Genomic DNA, 11,496 nt, shown 5'->3' on the forward strand with positions numbered 1-11,496 from the left:
AAAGAAAAGCAAGTTCTGCTCTATTATTACACCACTTCTAAAGTAATCCAGCATTACTACTAATTCAACTTAGAAACCCACTATTTGTAGAGCCATTTGTAAGTATGAAGAAGTTCTTAATTGTTAGTACATGAGTACTGATCAAAGGCAATATTTCATTCATGGTCAAGGAAAAAAAAAATTTAAAATCTAATGGAATGATAGATTTGGTTTCATTTGTCTAAGGAAATGTTTCTTGGACAGAAGCCTAAGTTAAAGACTGTTTAAATTTAAAAAAGAAGGGCATGCACAACCTCTTTGTTCTCATTCTCCTCTTCCCCAATTGTTATCCTGTCTTCTTCAATGCTACAAAGTATTTACAACAGTTCAGAATGAACTGGCCTGGAACAAACCAAGGTTCCATGGTAAAGTCATAGGCAGGCATGCCTTTCCGCTATATATGGCTAGAGATTTCTCAGAAACATAAATTATATTTGAAAAGAGCACAAAATAGAGAGAGAGCAAAAGGCACAGGTCAAGGTCACTTTCTTTCCTCTGAAACAGGAACAACTGCTCGACACTTGCAAGCATTAGCAGTATATAAGTCCTCCTGTATTAGTGTTACATGAAATATTGGCCACCACCAAGCAATGGAAAGCATATGACAAAGCATTAGGCAAAGTAAAATGTAGTATTTTTCTCTCTGCCTCACATTCTGATTTTCTTCTTTTTTTAGAGTCTGTTCCCACTTGTTCTCTGGCTCTGAACAGACCAAAAGTTTCTTAATGGAGCAACTTCAGAAAAGAGAACTCCTGGATAAAAACTAAATGTCTTTATCAGGACCATAGTCACTGGAGAACTTAACCACAACTTATCAATATAAAACAGAGGAAGATTTTGCCCATGAAGCTATTTCCTTTTCCAGTGGGCTCCAATGACAGGCTTCCTATTTCATGGATAATTAAATGACTTCAACAACTCTACAGATATGAGAAGAAGAGACTAAAAGAATAACGATTTTAAAAAGATAATTTCTACTAGAGACAATTACACTGCAGGAGCCAACATATAATTACGCACTGAGCTCCAGCATCACCTCTGTCTCCACAAAAGCCATCTAGTACCAGAAACCCCTATGCCTGACTCATCCTGTGGCAAAGACCATCTGAGAAAATAATAGAGCTAACAAACAACCCTGAAGGTGGTAAGACAGAGAAAGGTATGCTTCTCTAAATCTCTACAATCTGTCATTACCATGATCTGAACTCCACAGCCCACTGCTTAATCAGGACTATGTATTGCACACAGAAAAATTATGCGTATTTCTATATAGGTTTCTGTTGATCATATAGACTGATACAAATTTTACAAATGTCATATAGCTATTCATATATAAGCAGCTCATGGCTTTTTTCAGAATTGTTATACTTATTGTGACTAACCATCTTTTATAAGCAAGTGGAAGTGCCTCCACCCTCCCCCTCACTCCCATTCTGCTTAAACATGTTGGAGAGGAAAGCATCCAGGTGAGTTCTAATATCTCCAGAGAATAAGATTCCAGGACCTCTCTTGGCAGCCTGTTCCAGTGCTCTGTCACCCTCAAAATAAAGAATTTTTCCTCATGTTCAGATGGAGCTTCTTGTGTTCCACTTTGTGCCAACCGTTCCTTGTCATTGCTGAAAAGATTCTGGCCTCATCCATTTGACTCCATCCACTGGAAATTCATGAGCATTGATAAGATCCCCTCTCAGTCTTCTCCAGACTGAACAGTTCTAGGTCTCTCAGCCTTTCCTCATATGGGAGATGCTCCAGGTCCCAGTCATCTTAGTGGACCTCTGCTGGACTCTCTCTAGAATTTTCCTGACTTTCTTGGACTGGGGAGCCCAGAACTGGACACAGTACTCCAGACATGGCCTCATCAGGGCAAAGTAGAGGGAGAGGATCATCTCCCACAACTTCCTGGTTATGCTCCTTGTGACCCAGGATACCACTGGCCTTTGTTGGCCACAGTGGCACACTGCTGTCTCACAGTCAACCAGTTGTCCACCGTGACACCCAGAACCTTCTCTGCAGAGCTCCTCTCCAGCAGGTCAGCCCCTAATCTGTACAGACGCATGCAGTTATTCCTCTCCAGGTATAAGACTCTACATTTGCCCCTGTTGAATCTCATAAGGCTCCCTTCTGCCCACCTCTCCAGACTGCACAGGTCTCTCTGAATGGCAGCACAGACTTCTGTTGTGTCAGCCATTCTTCTCAGCTCTATATCAGCAAAGTTGCTGGTAGTGCATTCTATCCTTTCAACCAGGTCACCAATGAAGATGTTAAACAGTACCAACCTCTGGGGAACACCACTAGTTACAGGCCTCCAACTAGACTCCGTGCTGCTGATCACAACCCTCTAAGCTCTGCCAGTCATCCAGTTCTCAATCCACCTCTCTGTCAAGGTAGACAACTACTCTCCCCTCATTTACCTCTCATCTACTCAGCCAGTCGTGACATCCTAGAAGGCTACCGTATTGGTCAAACATGATTTCCCTTTGGTGAACCTATGTTGATAACCTCCTTTTCTTCCACTTGCACACAATTCTCTTGGAAGGAGACCACGAGTTACAAAAATTACAAAAAATTGCTCAAGTTAAGATGGTGAGAGAAAGACTGCATAAAGACCGAAATACAAAACACAGAATAGCTTTGGACTTAAGGAATAAATGATAGATAGTGTTTTCTTTTCAATAATTACTGAATTATTGAATATACTGGAGCACAAGCCTTATGAGAAGCAGCTGAGCGAGCTGGGATTGTTTAGACTGCAGAAGAGGAGGCTCAGGGGAAACCGTATTGCTCTTAACAATTCCCTGAAAGGAGGTTGAGGTAAGGTGGGGTTCAGCCTCTTCTCTCAGGTATCATTGATAGGACAAGAGGGAAAAGCAACAGAGGAAGGCCGTTAGAGACATACTTTGAGTGCAGCTTCAACACAGGTTTCACAGCTGAAAGATGATGACTTAAAAATATACATTTCTGCTTCCTGCCATGGCAAGATCATGGTCAAAGTTTCCCTGCGACAATCATTTCTGTATTTTGCTAAAGTCTAACTCTAAGTAGTAGAGGAAAAAAAGATTAGAACCACAAGCAAAGCTATTAGTAGAATGTGTATGCATTTACAACATTTAGAATTTATTCACTAACTAGATACAATTAAGCACAATGACAGAACCAGAACTATATCACCTGAACTAGTAGATATTGTTGAATTTAATAAATACACAAATGTAAGGTGAGGTATGAGCTACAAAGATTGAACTCACTCAACTGAGTCATTTGTAATTTTTTACAAAATTTTTATTAGGTAACTACTTAATTTTAAAAATTATTCCAACAAATTGAACGTCACAATTAATTAAAGAAAATATCAGAATAACATCCCAGTTCCAAGAAGATCACTCCTATGCAATATGTATGGAGTACTGTTCATGTCAGTGTATAAGTTAAGTTTACTCAAAATGTTTTCCTGGGGTGGAGTCAAAACAAAAATAAATTACTCACCCATCCATGTATCTTTTTTCATTTTGTGTGTGTTATTAAAATAGCATATACAGTAGACTTGTCTATATTACTGTTACAACATGGTGGCATTGGACCGACATAACGGTCTTAAGGAGTTTCCAAATATAAATATATACTAATGAGATAATCCCTAGAGCATAGATATGGAGGAATGCTATCTAAATAATGTCACTTCTATTGCAGAATTGGTTTCAAATTAAATGTTTCTTTCTAAAGCTATAATTATCTGGAGGAATGTAGTTAGTCAGAAAAGATGAAGTTAAAAAGTGCATAATGCTTAATAGCTCATTAAATAGAAAATATACTGTAAATTTGGGAATCAGAATGACTTGCAGCTAACTGTGAGATGATGGGTCATGGCATATGAAAAGAGACTTTTTTGGCAGGAAAGCAATTTGGTAATGCTGACTGCAGACTGTATTTTCTTGACATTCTGAAAGATCATATGACACCAATGCAGATGAGGTGAACGGTGAAGAGAAAAGGAAGGGCAAAGAGAGCTAAAGGAGAAAAAGTTAAGGTGTGAGTGTCTGGGTGGATGATGAGAAAGAGGGGAATACAAGTGTCATTACTGCAAGTTCAAATTTCAAAGTAGGAATGAGAATAAGATTATCGAAGAGAGTGCATTCGTGCAGCTATAGTGATAGCAGTGTCAGCACTTTTCTCACAAAGACTTTTACTTAGAATTCATATAGGTGAATAATTAGCAATTTTACATATTTTTTTCAGAAGAAAGCATGGTAACTGTTACTTACCAATTGCTCTGAGTATGTTTTAAAAAGCATACTTAATTTAATGAGTGTGAATTGTGTATTTGCCAGACATCAAATCTGTATTTATAACAGATGCAACAAATCAAAGCAACTCTAAAGAAAATCTGAAACACTGAGGAATAATTATGCTGGTAAAAAACAAAAATAAAAAATTACATCATAGCCTCAAAATGAAAGCTCAGAAAGGCTGAGCTAAGCTTAAACTTCCTCCTAGTACACTTACACATGAGCAGTGACCCCAACACCTATATGAGAGGATGCAAACATGATCAAAGTGGGGGAAGGCAGCTGTGCAATTGCAGTCAGCCACAATATTAGGCGAGGCATCCCATACGGGCCTCCACAAATGTGATAGTTAAAGCCCACACATCCTGGTAATGTCATCTAAAAGCATGAAGTGATGTATGGAGCTCTGCCACATGTGGGCACAGATTCCCAGATTTAGAACGTGCATCTGAAAAGAGGAAGAAAGTTGCCCAGAGTTCTTTTTGACCACAAGATGATCTAAGTGGTAAAGGAATACTTCTATCAAATTATAATGTTTAAAAACAGAATATAATACAACAATTTTGCCATGGGGAAGAAACACATCTCCTAGGGCTGGAGTTTAAAAAGCAAGTGGGTTCATGGCTACATTTCTTTAAGCAAACACCTTGGTTAAGAAGATCTGGGTGCTTTGGCAGTAGTATGCTTGAAGTATTATCTTAATCCTAATCCCAGTATAAGAGATCTCCTTCATGGTTTTAGATTGAACAGAAAAAAGCAGGATCATATAACGAGAAGTGTCAGGCAACATTAACCATATTGGCTGATAACAACGTATCTGAATATATAGCTTGTTATGTAAGCACACAAATACAATTTTTCTTGTCTTGATTCCACTAAGCTTATAAACCAGAACTTATCACACAGTATTTACCACTGTTACCAGATATCAAGATAAAATTTACCACTTCTCTTAAGTGTAACTTATTTGTTACAATATAGAGATTTAAAAAAAAATACAAAGCTAAATAAACACAAGGTAACACAGTGCAGAGAGAGTATTGTTCTACTGCCATAGCACAGAAATAGATCTTTTTTTTCCTGCAGTTAAGCTTTAAACATGGCCTTATTTCTTGCAGGAAAACCACAGCCTGATATACTTTGTCAGAAAGTGATATTTTACTTCAGTGTCACACCAGTACCTTCACATTTGAAGAATCACATGACTGCAATTGTAGTTTCTAATACTATAATACAGGACAGGTACTTGCAGCATCTTTCTGAACATTACCTGCTGTTATATAGTCTCTGTTCTGAAGATAAGAGAAATTAATGTTTACAGAAGGCATAGGGCTGACAACCCATAGAAACAAAGCTCAAGTCTTGAATTTGTACTCAGAATACAGACACAAACATAGCCATTTCAGCACCACCCCACCCACATGCCTTCAACATGGATCTCTCCAAGCAGTTGGCAACATTTATTCAGGCTCCCTTCAGAAAAGTCTGCAAGCACATAATTAATTTGACTAGTCCCACTGAAGACATGTACTTGCAGCTGAAATGCCTTACTTGATCAGAGCTCAGTTTCTGCCTCTCTGTGCACACAGCAGGTGCACATCCTCATTTTTGCCAGCGGTGATTTTTATGGTCTGGCCAGTTCTATAGTAAAAAACAGACTAAGACTACTAACTCTTTTAGATAAACCATGAAACAAGCTTCAGTACTAACTCTCATCCATTACTGAAAAAGATCCAAAACCCAGTCAGTCTGCTACATACAAACAGCACAAAATGCCATTGTTTTTCTTCAGAGCCACCAAGCCACCCTGACATACTTTGCAGTGTCATTAAGTGCAATGATGTAACAGCTAACGATAAATTATGGTTGAGTCTGGAATTCAAAATACCAAATGGATATCTTACATAGGAGCAAACACCAAAAAGTCTCAACTGAAAGGGGATCAAGAACTGCATTGTTCTAACACAGTGCTCACTGATCTGCTTGCATGGCCATGAGGAAGGCCTCTAACCAGTGCCTCACATCGAAAGCCCTGGGACAGGTTTGCCATACGTGGTTTCATATGGTGAGGGAGAAGTCACAGGCAGAGACTGTAACCAAGAAGAATGCCTTCAAAGAGAAGCTCAGAGGGGCACAAAAACCCATTTGGTTATTTGGGGGCAGCACTACAACCCTTGTCTCATCCCACGGCACAGCAAGTCAGACAGACACAAGGACAGGGCCAGATATACAGCCCTCCAGGCTGTAGTGAGATGGAGCAGAGGCCACCGCTCCACCTTATCAATATGTGATGCAGAAACTGCAGTGGGGAGAGCAGGAGGGAAAAAGCCAATACGAGAGCATCAGTGCAAATGTGAGAGACTTGTCAGGTCTGTGCTCCTGTCTCCAAAGGAGCTGGTGCGAGACTGCATGTTACTGAGAGATTTATTTTAAACGTATTATATTTTGCTTTTTGCTTTTTGCTTTTTTTTTTTTTTTTTAAAGTAAAAAGAAAGAGAAAGCAAAAACAGAACACAAGATAATTGCAGTCTGGTTCTGATAAGCCAGTTAAAATATACAGTGCTGCAATTACGCCTCCTTGCATTTCAAAAAGGAAATTGCTTTATCAGATCAAGTCAGCGGTCCATCTAGTCCAGTGCTTCATCTTCAAATAGTGATGGTAATATTGCAACAGAGGCAAGAAATCATCTACGAAGCAAGAGACCAGCATGCTACCAAAAATAAAGATAGGATTATTTATTTCAAAAATATTTCATACTCAGTAATCCATTTCTTAATCGTTTTGTCATTTATACAACTGAGTAGGTTTGTTGAACTGTGCTTGTGCATTTATTCATTTGCAAAGTTTGGCAGTCTGAAGCACCTTACAGCACCTCAGTTCCAAGGCACGGTTTAAGTGTAGAAGATTACCCAACAACTCACAGTCTAAAAACAACTCTACTTGATTTTATCTGCACACTGCCCTGTCCTGTGGCTCTCCCTTCGGCATTGTTAGAGAGATGCTCGCAGTACAGGAGGCTGTGTACAGTGCCGTCCTGGTGCTGTGAGACTTGTGTTCAGGTTTCTTATTACAAGATCAGCAAGATGTGAAGTAGGGCTGCTTGAATACGTAAGCCATTAGCACAGTGCAGATTGTGAGGTTTGATGAGCTTTAAACAAGAGACAAACATAACTTCCTAATTTTTGTGCATGCAATTATGTATGCAATTGCTTCCATACCGCAAGGGGGAGGGATCAAATCTATAGAAAACATTTTCTAGTGCTACATCAAGCGATAGCTATTGCTACAATGCTTCCCACAAATCAGAGTTCTAACACAGGAAACACAAGAAAAAGCTAAGAAAGCTTTTTTTTACGTGACTTTTCCCATTTTTTCTAAGTATATGGTGTTCTACCATAACTAGTACTGTAAAGCATTTTGCCTATTTTTTCTTTCTTCTTCGAAAGTGTTTTTCAAAACACGCTGCATGAAAGAAGCTCTATAAAAATGCCTTGAATTGTTTATCTTAAAAATGTGACTGTTTTCCAATCGCAGTAAGAAAAAGTACATTAGGTGGCCATTATTATTTTGTCTTCTCTTTTGATAAATATCTGACTCTCTATGGTAACTACAAATGGCTGCAAGGGCGTATAGAGAATCAAAGCACAGAAATCACTACCTTTCCAAGTTCTACTAGGAGGAAAAAAGAGATTGCACTCAACACTGAATGATGTTGCTGTTGCTGTTTTCACATTTATTCCCATGTCTAATTTCATAATTCTGACTTTAGTTACGAAGACTGTTTCGAAGCATATATCGACAGCTTGCAAAACTAAATAACTGGGCCAAATTTCCTGTTAAAATAGCCCCAACAGTGGATTTGGGTATTTCAAAACTACTTCAAATCCACTTACAATGGATTCTGTGAAGCTCAATATAGTATGTAAATGTGTTCTCACCCTAAAAAAAAGCAATTGCAATCCTTTTTAGGTGCACTCTTAAATTCAGTGATCTAAAGATAATGGTGCAAATCTCCAGCTGGTTTAAAATGTCAGCACTTCAACTACTTCAGTGGAGCAGAGAAAGTCTACATCAGTTCAGAATGCCCCTCTTAACACATAAAAATGGTCACAAATGGGGCCAGATCAGTGTTCAGCTCTGCTGACATGGGAGGACCCTTCTGGTATGTTCATCGAACCATAACTTTTGTCTCGATCCCTTTAAAATACAGCATTTCAAAGTAAAATGGAAAATGTGTTTTCAAATGAAAAGTAGTTGCTACCTGAATTATCTGGAGATACAGCAGAAAATCAATGAGAAAAAGACAACAAACATGTCATTCAAATGAGATGCGTAAATATGAGACTGAACACTAATTAATTACATTTGTAGAGTCTTCACTTGCTGTAGCCTTTGTATCATTGTGAAGTCTGTTTGCTCTCAGTTATTTTCTTTGTTTGATGACATTTGACTAATAAATACATTGATGAATTGCAACAGCAAATGCCACCCGTTTATCACAAAAATAGGAAGTGCTCATGTTTCTGACACAGCGAAGTTAAAGGATTTTTCGTCGTTGTTGTTTGAACTTTCGGTACTTAACAAAGGAAATAATATTGCTTTCCCAGATAAACTTCCTGATCTTTATTTTAATTTTCAGAGAACAAACAGCTGCAGAATAATGTGACTTAATGAAGCATTTCTAATAAAATGCTGCAGAAGTTAAAAGAGGGACACGGAACTGCTTGCTTACTGATAGTTGCATCATGTGGAATAATTTTTCAAGATGGGGATCTCATTTTTCCATAGATGAGTATTAAGTAATGTGACTTTTCTGTCTTCCAAAGTCAGTGATTTCCTTTAACATGGATAACGAGTTCACAGTTTTCAATTACTTATTAATAGTAAGTAAAACACACAATATAATTAATGCATCATACTGCTCATGCACTATTTATGCTTTACACAGGTTAGTGAGTAGTAATCCAGCCAGCAATAAATTTATGTGCAAAGATGTTCAGATCTAAAAAAATGCCACAGTATGTTTTTTCTCACCAGAAACATATAGCCTGCATTTGTAAAGAGGTCCTTTATCAAGCCTGTCATCACCTGCCATGAAATTATGAAAGTTCTTGGTTGCTACATGTTTTTCTGCTGCCACAATTCAGTGTAAAGTATTATTTGCTCTATGTAAATCTAGACAGGGTTCAATGAATCATCACTTTGCAACTTGCCAGTAAAGCAATCTCCAAGATCCATCTGTAGACACATCTATTTACTTCCGTGCAGAACTACTTATTCATGTATTCCCTACTGGAATCATCGAGTGCCTTGCAAGAACCTACACATAAAGCCGAGACCCCTCTGCTCATAGGAAGAGATGGAAAAAAGGTTACCTCATGTATCCAGCACAATAAAAGGCACTGCCACATTACTCATCATTCTCTGATTATAACAGTATGATATGAATCAAGATTTCATCTCAAAGTCAGCCACAACCAGCAGCATATATAAAATAAATAGCACGTTTTTGAGAACCCCCTTATGCTCAAACAACATATGAAGCACTGAATAGTAATTCTGAGCTGCAATCAACTAGTTGAGCAAAGCTCTCCTCTAAAATCACGGCACTTGGAGAGTTTACATTTTTAACAGAGACAGTACTGTAGTTTGGGGAATTGGGACTCCGTGAAACCGAAAAACACACAGCTTTTAACATCGCCTCAGCAGCGTCAGCTCTCCCAAATAAATTTTTAATAACAGAATTTCTATGAATTACTTTACTACTGTTCATCACACACAAAATAATTTAGAGGCATCGGTATGAAATGACTGCACAATTACTGTGGGAAAAGCACCATCGATGTAGACCTTTGCCACCCCTGACAACAATGCCTCCATGTGCACTTTTCCAACTTCAGCTGAGCTGCACTCCCTGTGCCACTGAACTACTCCTTCGTGCGTACTCTGTGCTACACAACATAATCTTAATTTATCAATTGGACTTCACTTAGATCAGCCCATAAAGTAGCTTTAAAGTATTAAACACATAGCAGGCTGAATGCTAATGTCTGGAACTACTCGGTGAAACAGAGAGACCAGATAGCAATTATCATTTAGTCAATAGTAATTTAAATGCATCCAGTGCTGCCAGAAGACCCCAAGACCTCGAATGTTTTATGGGGCTTCTTGGGATAGGGGTTGAGTGTGTTTATTATTCCGACTGAGGGTTCTCCAGGAGCTGAAGCACAGTTCTTTGAATGCAGAGACAGAGTCGACCGGGGGTGATTGGGAGCAGTGAAGTGCTCAGTGCTTTGCAAAAATACTGATTATCTCTGAGCAAACGCTGGAAACAGACAACTGTAACTACACATATAATTTAAAATGCTTCAAGCAATGATTTTTAACTCCTGGGAAGAATGAAGCATGCTGCAGAGATGTGTCACAACTCCTAGCAGGGCAGTGTAGGCTATTTCTCCGTATTCTTTGCACAGATTAGGGGTGTCCAATAGTACAGTTCAGCGGGAACAACACGGGTTACGTTAAAACTTTGCCGTTCAGAGCCACGAATGGCATGGAGCAAGGGGAAAGCCTTTTCACTGCGGAATACAGAGCCTGTAACATTCAGTGGTAAACGAGTTCACCGAAACGGAAGGGAAGCAGGGCGGACAAGATAGGCTTCGTACCCTGCCTACACACAACTTGGGGAGCGTTAGAACCACGAGGAAACGGAGCCACGAACCATGCCTTGACAGCCCCTTTTTTAAACGATTCATAAACGGACTGAGGGTTGTCAATCTCCGCCTGCAGCCGTCCGCTGCCTAAAACCCCGCGTCCCGGGGATGTTAGCTGCCCCTTCCCCACCCACACGGCCGGGCTGACAGACCGGTGAGCTCCGCAGAACTGTTTGGCTCACTAAAACCAACTCCAATTACAACCAAAACCTCGCCGTTCTCCTGCCGGAGCGGCGGAGGTGGCTCCTTCCCAGCCACGCTCCCCAACTTTCGGACACCGGGAGGGAGGGAAGGAGGGAGGCCGGCATCACCCCGCAGACCGGCCCGGCTCCGCGGCACCTCCCGGCCCGGCGCACGGACACCGCCCGCTCAGCTCACACTTACCTGCGGCCGCTCCGCGCTGCTGGAAGCACCCCGCGCTCGGCCGCCTCCCGTCAGCGGGGAGATCCAGCCTCAGCGC

The 11,496-nt window shown here is 40.0% G+C and overlaps 1 protein-coding gene across 2 annotated transcripts in view; it reads right to left on the reverse strand.

Annotated features, from left to right (window-relative positions):
- The window catches only part of TAFA2 (TAFA chemokine like family member 2), a 194,461-nt gene extending 182,972 nt beyond the window's left edge, over positions 1–11,489 (reverse strand). For both annotated transcript variants that reach the window (XR_792661.2, XM_031553473.1), the window contains exon 1: positions 11,421–11,489. The gene's annotated coding sequence lies outside the window, so the exon portion shown is untranslated. The remainder of the gene's footprint in view (positions 1–11,420) is intronic.
- Between the last annotated feature and the right edge of the window lie 7 nt (positions 11,490–11,496).

The sequence above is a fragment of the Meleagris gallopavo genome, chromosome 1 (assembly GCF_000146605.3).
Source record: "Meleagris gallopavo isolate NT-WF06-2002-E0010 breed Aviagen turkey brand Nicholas breeding stock chromosome 1, Turkey_5.1, whole genome shotgun sequence".
NCBI lineage: Eukaryota > Metazoa > Chordata > Aves > Galliformes > Phasianidae > Meleagris > Meleagris gallopavo.